This window comes from Pleurodeles waltl, chromosome 3_1 (assembly GCF_031143425.1).
Source record: "Pleurodeles waltl isolate 20211129_DDA chromosome 3_1, aPleWal1.hap1.20221129, whole genome shotgun sequence".
NCBI lineage: Eukaryota > Metazoa > Chordata > Amphibia > Caudata > Salamandridae > Pleurodeles > Pleurodeles waltl.
Window position 1 is genome coordinate 1,912,410,435 of NC_090440.1, and position 10,279 is coordinate 1,912,420,713.

Consider the following 10,279-nt stretch of genomic DNA (forward strand, 5'->3'; position numbering starts at 1 on the left):
TCGCTGCATTGTCTGCTGAGTATCAGGAAAGGTGGAAGGGGAATAGGATTGTATTATGTTAAAGATTACACCATTTCCAGATTTTTTACATCTGTCTTGTTTGTTCAGTCAAACCAGAAGAAACTGTGGTGTGGGTGACCCTTAAGGCACTGGTACAAGACAGCCTTAAACAGAGATGTACCAATGAACTGCTAAGAGACATACCATCTGTGCCAGGGTGTTTCTTCTCTCTTACCCTATTTTCCTCATTCCAAGCCAGTAGGCGCAAGATTTCCTATTCTTTACTTATGTTTTTTACTGGGTAGAGTTTGGTAGACTAGCGTTTGAGACCTATTTCTCCACACAGCTCTCCACAGAGTCATGATATCAACTTAGGTGACCAGGATGCAGTTAGGTTCTTGATTTTGGTGTAAAGGGGTGTTTTCAGTATGTCTTCTTGAGTCTTCAAGCCTTTTTTTTACACATTATATGAGTAGGAGTCCTGAGGCTGTTCCAAGTTATTTCAGTTCTGAAGTTAGCATTTATTACTTGTGTTTTTGACTGTGACCTAGGGGCATAAGCTATTGTTGTAAAGTGCCTTTTTGGATGGTTACCCCCCACTTTCTGCTGCTTGATGCTGTCATTTTTTACCTGTCGGTGTGCTGAGGCCTGCTAACCATCCCTCAGCACCAATGCGCCTTCCCTTAAACTGTATTTTGAATTGCATAGGGCAATTGGCAAAGACTTTATCACCCCTGTAAGTCTCTAGTAATTGATATCACTGGCAAGGGTGGTAAAGGGGTCACCAGGGCCGCACCACTGATTATGCCTCTCTGGGTGACCCCAGTAAAAGTGAGACTGCAGAGCTGCCATGTCAGACTGCGTATGCAGCCTGCTGCTTGAGTGTGATACTGCCCACACTAAGTGCAGTCAGAGTCCCTTGACAGCCCATAAGACAGGTCAGCTACCTAAGGTATAGCCCAGGAGGCAGGGTGCACTGTACTGTGGGTGTGGACATATATGCAGGAGCATATATGACCCGTGATAGTATTTAAAATGTAATGCTACCATGAGTAACCAGCAGTCCATAGGATAACAGGGACTGGCACCTAGGTAGTTCCCAGATGTCCAGCTCCATGATGGCCCAACCAACCCCCGTGTTTGGTATCAAACAACTTGCTTTTCAACCCTGAGCATGATGCCTGTGCCTAGATTAAATAGCCTGTGCCCTGGTGGCATCCTTAGAGAGAGCCCACAAAGTTATCAAGCTCTCTCTACTATTTTGGTGGGCTATCTTAAGCCTCTGCAACTACAGACACTGTTCCCACACCATTAACACCCCTAAACTAGAAATGAAGTGGCTCCTTTGACACCAGACCCTAAGTTCTTACTTGAAAAGCAGAAGAAGCACAAAAAAGACATTGTCACCGACAACAGGACCTGCACTCCAGCCGCAGCACGAAAAGAGAACACAGAAGTGACCTAAGGAGACCACCACTGGAACTGAGTGACCCACGTGTGCCGGGGTGAAAGCTTGTTGGTCCCAGCAAGAGGGACCCCTGTGGACACCGGGAAGCCAAGCAAGACTCCTTTGACTGGTGGTACCAGTCCCCTGCAACTTGCAGGAGTAAACACTGTGCTGAAGTCGAAGAAGTGCGACCCAACAGGCTCCATGTGAGTGAGTCTAAAGAAATTCAGTGTCCAGCATCCAAAGAGTATGAGTGAGGAGATCTCTGCAAAGTTTCAAGCCTCTATTCCCTTCCAGACGACCTCCCGTCGTCAAAGTGCCAGCGGTCCACCTTTGCAGCAACCAAGGCTTGTTTGTCGCAAATCCGGAAACCGACGGACACTCGGACATCAGCAACTCCAGAGCAGACCCCCAGCATAAAGCCTGATGTTGGTAACCACCCTGCTCCTGTGATTCTGCATCCTGAAGAGAGTGACCTGGAGCGGAGCAGCAAATTGTCTTTGGTGTGACCAGCTCCCTTGACTGACAGCTAAAAGTCACTTCTGCACCGAGAGCCACCGGACGCGGTGGTGAAGTTCCAACTGTTAATTCTTAGTTCTGCCCCCCCAAAGACTTCTAGATCCAAAGGGTAGAGCATGTGTCCACTCCCAAGTACCCGTTTGTCAAGTGGTGCAAGCTTGACAACCGCCGCGGACCCGTCAGCACCAAGGACAGCCAAAGCACCTATGTACCCGGACACCCTGGGTGTAAGGTAAGACGACACTGACTGTTGACCTTTGGTCTAGGGCCCCCCAAAACCTTAAGTCCAGGTGGGTTCCAAGGAACTCCCTCTGCAAGTGCCCGAGTGCACACTTTGATTTTCCCCATTGACTTCAGAGGTAATCATTTGTCTGCAAGAAATACAGTATTTTCTAAAGCTTCTAAAATTCACAACTCCAGTCATATGTATGATACAAAGTTTGTTGTGATGTCTAAATTCTTATAAAAATCTGCTTTTATTTTTCTAAATTGTTGTTGGATTTCTTTCGAGTCGTGTCATTTACTTATCGTCCATGTTGGTACTGTGAAATGCTTCACACGTTCCTCTAAGTAGCCTGACTGTTCTTTGCCACACTACCAGGACTGAGTTAAGGTTTGCTGGTGTGAACCCAAAGTACACTACTGGGTAATGTGATAGTATTATCTGGTAAGACTCCCCGTCATACCACATAATACTGCCACCTTGCTGCAATTATTTAGGGGATTATTTCAGTCTTCTCATGATTTAGCAAGTATTCTGAAACATCTGGGGGTAGCTAGCTACACATCTTTGGAGAACACCAGGTTATCATCTGCATAACCCGCAACATTTTGTGCTGTTCAGGGAAATGGTATCTGTTTGATATTTGAACTTGAGTGGTTGGTAGTTTGTAGAGGTGGAATAGCGAGTAAGAATAGTAGTGGCAAAATGGGGCACCTTTGTCAAATACTTTGTGATAAACTACATTTCTCTGATAGATGACCATTATCTCTGAAACAGTCTGAGGGTTGTATATAAAGAGCCATTGCCATATGTCTTAAAGAGGACCCAAGGTTAAAATTGCCTAGCACTGAGCGCAGGAAGGTCCAAGAGACTTTGTCAAAGGAATGCTCTGCGTCCAATGGTTTGGGCTATCGTGGAGAGGATAATAATATGTACCTTTCCAAAATATATCAACATAGTCTGATATTATCTGAGGCTTATCTTCTCTTCTCAACACCTGTTTGTTTGGGATGTATTACGGTTGGTAGAACCATTTCCAGCCTCAGGCAAGGCCATTTTTTGTGTTTATGGTTCACTTTCAATGTTACCTTTGGAGGCGGTCCTGCTGGATTCCAAAAGTGGGTGTACAGTTGTTCTTGTGAGCTAGTAATGTGTTTTAACAGATTGTGTAGAAGACACATGGACGCTATCTGAGCCTGGAGTATTACACAGTTCCAACAAGTTAAGTAGAACTGTGTATCAGGTCTACATCAACGTCGGAATATAGGGACGCAGTCCATCTTTAACATCAGGAAATGCTTACATGGTCCCCTAGCTAGTTCACAGTGCCCCATCTGAATCCCTAAACTTACCAGGTTAGCAGATGGTATCTGCATCCTCAAACATGACTACTCAGCTTCCCAAGGAAATTGTGGGAACAGATCCACCCTTTCGTTGTCACTCTGCATACCAAAGATAAGATACAAGAAAATACGAAAATGTCTCAAACATTTATTACAACAATTGTATTCTTGCATAAAAAGCATGCGCTGAAATTATTAGGCAGACAAAACAAAGTATGGTAACCAGCATTACAAAAATGGTGAGAAAGATAAAGAGTTCAACCATTACAGTGTTACTGTGTTGGCACATTTCTATCTTTTACTACTTACACTTTCGAGAGGATAGCAGGAGTACCCTCTGCCAGATCAGTTGGGACAGCCAAACAACTGATAGCTGGGTAAGATGTACCGGGAAGTTGGGAAGCCTGTCTGGTGTAGTGCAGGCTATCGTCTTTTTCATGATGGAGGTTAGCGTCAGCAAGGCTGCTTCTCGATCACAGTGCACCGCGTTCATCCCAGCAGAAGTGCTATTCTGCTAAATGTAGCAAAAGACAGTTTTTTTATAACAAAAACACCATTCATATTGCACAGTGTCAGAGGTACAGAGATGAGATGATGCACTGATATGTCTGCAAGTAAGGAGCTGTTTCCAATGGACAGTCATAATACAAGGGCACTGCTTTCTGTGTGCCTAGTCGTGGACAGAGTGTACAGACTGCATGGCTGCAATGCTTCCAAGGAAAAAGCTGCATGGACAATTTCTTCTCAGTACCTTATCACATAAGTGAAAAACCAAGTTAAAATGACCTTCAGAAAGAAAGGCTAATTTAAAATGTGTGATCTAAAATGGAGGCTCTATGCGGGCCCTGTTGTGCTTTACCACTGGAGCTTTGACATCTTTTAGAGACTGTTTGGCTTTTATTATTTGTGATTTTTCCTTCACTTTGTTTAGCTCTGTATTTAATTTATTGTTTTGTGAAGACAGTTTCAAATTTTTAAGATAGTTTGGACAATTTTCAGGTGCATGTAATTTGTCATGGTTATAAAGATTAAAATAGAATCTGCAGAAGCAGCTCAGGTTGCTTTTTGTGTCTGTGTAGTGCTGGACTTGTCTTTGATTGCAGCAGCCTATGATTTGCAACTTTTGGCAAGAAGCTAATTGGCGATGGACCTCCAGCTTCATTTTGTTCAAGGATGTTCCTAACGTCAGTGTTGTTAACCCATTTGTGGGCTCTTTCACCAAGTATTTTGTTGTATTCATATTTTAGGGGGGCCTACTTTGTATAAGCTGACTATGTCTTGAGTGCATGTTAATTTGTTTTCCAGTTTCTTAATTTCTAGCTCAAGGGTATTGCGCTTCAAATTAATTACCTTGTTGTTCCTAGGCATGATACCTGTCATTACTCCTCTTATGGTCACCTTAATAGCATTGCTCAGAAGATTCAAGGAAAGGTCTGGTGTTTTATTTTCTATGTAGTAATTTATGATGGATGACATAATTAGGTCATCCCAGGATCACTTAGTACCTCTTCATTCATTCTCAAAATGTTTAGGGTTTGGTGGTCTCTACATCAAGGGGTACACAAGCATGATGGAAGACCAGAATGGGTTCAAATTTAGGGGTAGCTGCCTTGGGGCCTAGTGTGTTAGTTCGCAAGTAACCTATTTTCATTAGTGTGTTTGGAGGATGAGAGTAGAAGGAAACTTTGCTACTTGTCAGTTTATAAACACATCAAATATTAAGGTTGTTCATTTTGGCTAGTTGTCTCACTTTAGTATGTGAGCTCTTTGGTCTATAATTACAAGATGAGATTCTGTCAAACGTTATGTTCGAATGGAGATTGAAGTCGCTTCCCTCTAGCATACTGCTATCATTTGGCAATTCAAAGTTTTTCTTTTTTAGACCCATCCAGAACTGAGAGTATTCGGCCATCGGGGCATAAATGTTAACCATGTAAAAGTCTAAACCATCTTCAGTAAGTTTAGAAATTGGCCATCTTCCTTAATTGTCATGGAAGGACTCAGTGACCAAGACCCCTGCTTTCTTTGATGTAAACATTAGGACACCCTTTTTCCTTTTGTTTGCTGGGAAACAGATGTACTCTTGCTCCAAGAGTTCTGCATAATTCAGGCCTACATGTACCCAATTCTTGTTTCTTGTAGGAGATTAATGTCCCTTTTGAGTTTGATTGCAAAAAGAACAAGTGATGGACAGAATGCTGAACAATGTAAAACATTCACCCCCAGTACAGAGATTTGGGCCTAAATCCATCGTTTTTTGCTACCCATGTCATTCCAGTTTGGACCCAGCCATATGCAAATCAGTCTTAACCCTGTTCCCCATGGGAACAGTCCAGCCTGAACTGCTAGGCCAGGTCTTCCCTGGACTGAAACAAGCATCCTGGGGTAGGTTTCAGGCTATCACCTCCTCCTCAGCCAGGCTAGCTTGACTCCAGTGGCATGGGGAGCATGGGACCCACGTCTAGGCATACCCGTGCCACTTAAGGCAACAACTGCAAAAAGAACAAGCATTGTTCAACATTCCGTCCATCATCTGTTCTTTTTTCCTTTTGAGTTTAAGGCAGTAATCTGAGATTGTCATCCTTTTGATTGCATGATTGAGGCTGTTAGTATTCAGAGACATAGGGGGTCATCTGACTGCCGGGGCCAGGGTCGGCGGGAGCACCGCCGACAGACCGGCGGTGCCCCGCAGGGCATTCTGACCGCGGCGGTTCGGCCGCGGTCAGATGCGGGAAACCGGCGGTCTCCCGCCGGTTTCCCGCTGCCCTGCAGAATCCTCCATGGCGGCGGAGCGCGCTCCGCCGCCATGGGGATTCTGACACCCCCTACCGCCATCCTGTGGCGGTAGGGGGTGCCGCGGGGCCCCTGGGGGCCCCTGCAGTGCCCATGCCAATGGCATGGGCACTGCAGGGGCCCCCGTAAGAGGGCCCCACAAAGTATTTCAGTGTCTTCTATGCAGACACTGAAATACGCGACGGGTGCCACTGCACCCGTCGCACCTTCCCACTACGCCGGCTCAATTCTGAGCCGGCGTCCTCGTGGGAAGGTTGATTTGCCCTGGGCTGGCGGGCGGCCTTTTGGCGGCCGCCCGCCAGCCCGGGGCAAATCCCAAAATACCCTCAGCGGCCTTTCGACCGCGGAGCGGTATTTTGGTGGGGGAACTTTGGCGGGCGGCCTCCGCCGCCCGCCGAAGTTAGAATCACCCCCATAATTTTCAGTGAGTGTCTGGGGAAATAATATTGGTGTGTGAACTAACAGTAGTTGAGCAGTCATTATTACTACCTTTGCGACAGACTTTCTTCTTGTTCCAGAAGATTTAGAAAGCCATTTCTTTAGGGGTATGCTTAAGACTTTCCCAAACTCTGTTCCGGGATCCAACAAAGCTACTCCCAAAAGAGGACAGGAGTAAAGGACAGGAAAGGTATAAAGGAAGGTTAAAAAAGAAAGAGTGACAAAATGAAAAGGCCAAACTCAGAAATCCCAACCCCCCCACCACGTCCCCACCCCACTAGATAAAAAGAACAGTGGAGGCCTGAGGTGTCTGTTGTTAAGAGCTCACAACCTACCTGGAGAGCTCTTATGGAATAAATAAGTGAATATTCAAGCACAATAATATAATATTGATATTTGACAGAATATATTGTGCAGCATTCTAACATTATAACAACTATTTTGTAATCCGAAGTTGCGCCATCAATTTGAAAGAAAACCACTTTCTAATATAGCATTAACTATTGGGAATGTGAATTGCAAACAGGTGCCCGAGTTTGCATGGGACATCAAATAGAGGACTGTCTATGATAAAGGTTTAGATTTGCAAAAGTTAATGAAAGTTTCATATATAAAACAGTTCCATAACATAGCAATAAATGTTCAGAATGATTCAATTAGAAAGTGAGGCCTACAGAATGGTAGATAATATACCTGTCAGTGACCTAATAATACTTTTGTACACATGTTGGGGATGGATATGGATGGATATGGAAGCAGTGCTTGAGCGATATGACAGAATAGATTGCACATGGGTTTCAGTGAATATTAGACCACATATCACTGAACATGTATTTAGCGAGTGGTTAGTCTGAGGTGTGTGATAACATTAGAAGTAGTATGGTGAGTATTGATAGCCAGAAAATAGTGAGGTCAATATTATGAACAGCTAGTAATAGATAATACTATTTATTAACAGTAACACAGGTACCCACTGGTGGAGTGAGTGTATCAGCATATTAGAGGCTATCTACCAGTGAGTTAAGCAGAATTAGAAAGAGACAGAAGGTGCCAGTGGACTTATTAGTATAGATCGGACCAAAGGTCCAGTTTGCAGTGTATCTCAGAGTGAAGGTCCAAAGGATGAATCGTCGAAGGCCTGAAATGGATGACGTGAGTCAGTGGTCCCTTTGTGAATGCTGCAAGTTCTTGGTGAGGATTTCTAACTCAACTGGTTCGTTGCAAATCTAAGTTTTTCCTTCATTAACTATTTTCATTTTGGAAGGGTGCACAAATGAGAAGGTAATGTTAAGCGATCTCAGTTCACCTCTTTGGACCAGAAATCCTTTCCTACGTGTTATGGTGGCTTTTGCATATTCTTGCAAAATACACAATGTTGGATCCTTTCCAGTGAATTGTTTTAATTTTTCTCACATAGTCTAAGATTTCCTCAGAATGTTAGTAGCAGAGTGGTCTAAATATCATGGGTTTAGGTTTTTTTCTTTGAGCTAAGGGCCTGGTGAGAATACTGTGAGCTCTCTCAAACTCAAAATCTTTATCAAATGAGATGTTGAGGGCCTGCCAGAACCATGAATCCGAGAAGGTTATACAAGATTTAGGGGCATATTTATACTCCATTTGCACCGAATTTGCATAATTCTTTTAACGCAAATTCAGTGCAAAACGAACTCCATATTTATATTTTGACACTAGACACGTCTAAAGTCAAAAAATTGGAGTTAACACCGTTTTTGAGATGCGTTAACATACCTTGTGTCATTGAGATGCAAGGTAGGAGTTCCATCTAAAAAAGGATGCTATCCCCATAGCCCCATATTTATTCCCTGTGCTAAAATGACGCACGGGTGGGAGGAGGGGCTCAATAATGGTGTAAAGCTTGCCTTGCACCATTATTTAATGCCTAGGTCAAACCAGGCATTAGGGGACCTGTGGGCCTATTTCCATGGTGAAACACCATGGAATGGGCCAACAGCTGCCCTCCTGAAGCCTCAGGAACACCCCCACCCACACTAGAGGGACACCGGAGGATGGGGGACCCTATTCCAGGTAAGTAAAGTAAGTATAGGTGAGTATTTTTATTTTTTAAATTAAAATGCCATCAGGGGCCCAACTTGGGACCCCCTGCATGGCACAAGGTGCAACTGCCATGCCCAGGGGACCCTTGTCCCTTGTGCTGGCCATTTGGGTGGTGGGCATGACTCCTGTCTTTTCTAAGGCAGGAGTCATGTGGTATGGATGGTTTTATGTCAGACAGTGACACTAGGCTGGTTCGAGACATGTTTTTTTGCCTCTAACCAGCCTAAAGTCATTTTGGGTGCAAAACCCCCTTCTCCCATACCGCCACCCCCACCCAGCTAACGTAATGTTTTTTTTACACTAGCCCACCCTTTGCGCCGGATTGCGCCATTCCATAAATTTAGTGCCCGGCTGGCGTCCTGCAAGCCGGTGCTATACTTTTGAGGCAAAACTGAGCAAACGCAGTTTTGCATTAAAAAGTATAAATATGGGCCTTAGGATGAAAAGACTCTCTGAAGAGGGTGAGAAGGGAAAAAGAAGGAAGAAGGCAGACAGTGCCTGTACAGCTAGAAGCACTGAACAGGAAGAGAGAATTAATTCTGTCATTATTTCTATTCTGGTTGTAGAGATTTCTTGTTGAGAGGTGCAGAGGGGTGGTCATGGAGATGATTGCGCTAAGTTATGCTTAGAAGTAGAGAGGCGACTCCCACAGTGTCAGCCAGGGAAGTTGCAGCCACGGAAGATATAGCAGCTTTGAACATTACATATGACTATGAATTTTGTATCATTCAATGTTAGTGGACTGAGCGTGCCACTCAAGCGACTCATGACCTTACCAGCTCTAAAACTACTCAAAGGAGATATATGCCTCATCCAGGACATTTGCAATATTTTGCCTCCTGTAAGACTAAGAAAGCAGGATGAGCATTCTTTTTGGTCCACGTGTAAGATTGTCACTGTCCAATTCATACACATCAAAGGAGGATTGACGGCTCCTTCTCAATGGCCATTTAAGGGGAAGAGTGGTCTCCATAGTCTCCATAAAGGCATCAACCAAGGAGCTTACTTGGAGCTTGGTGGTGAGGGTACTCCACCACAAATGTGTCGGAGTATCGATCCTGTATGCTAAACTGACAGTATGCCCACTCTTTTTAGAGCAGGCTTAAACATCATTAATCTGCTGGCATTGCCCTTCATCACTCCACCAGCGGAAAGCATCACTGAGTGCCCCATGGAATTCGATCCATCTGCCTAAGTACCTCAGACCATCCACGCTATTTAGAGTTGGCATTCTGACGTACTTTTTAACTGTTCTGGAATGCCTTGCAGTTTTGAACATAAAAATAAATAAAAAGACCCTCACACCCTGGAAAAAGCTCCCAGATTGTCAGAGACATCTTTTTTTAAGGATTTATTTGCAATTCCACTTTTATATGTATAACCCCAGGTACAAGTACAAGATCAGTTGCATTAAACAATACTCAAAATAAATGTCACATC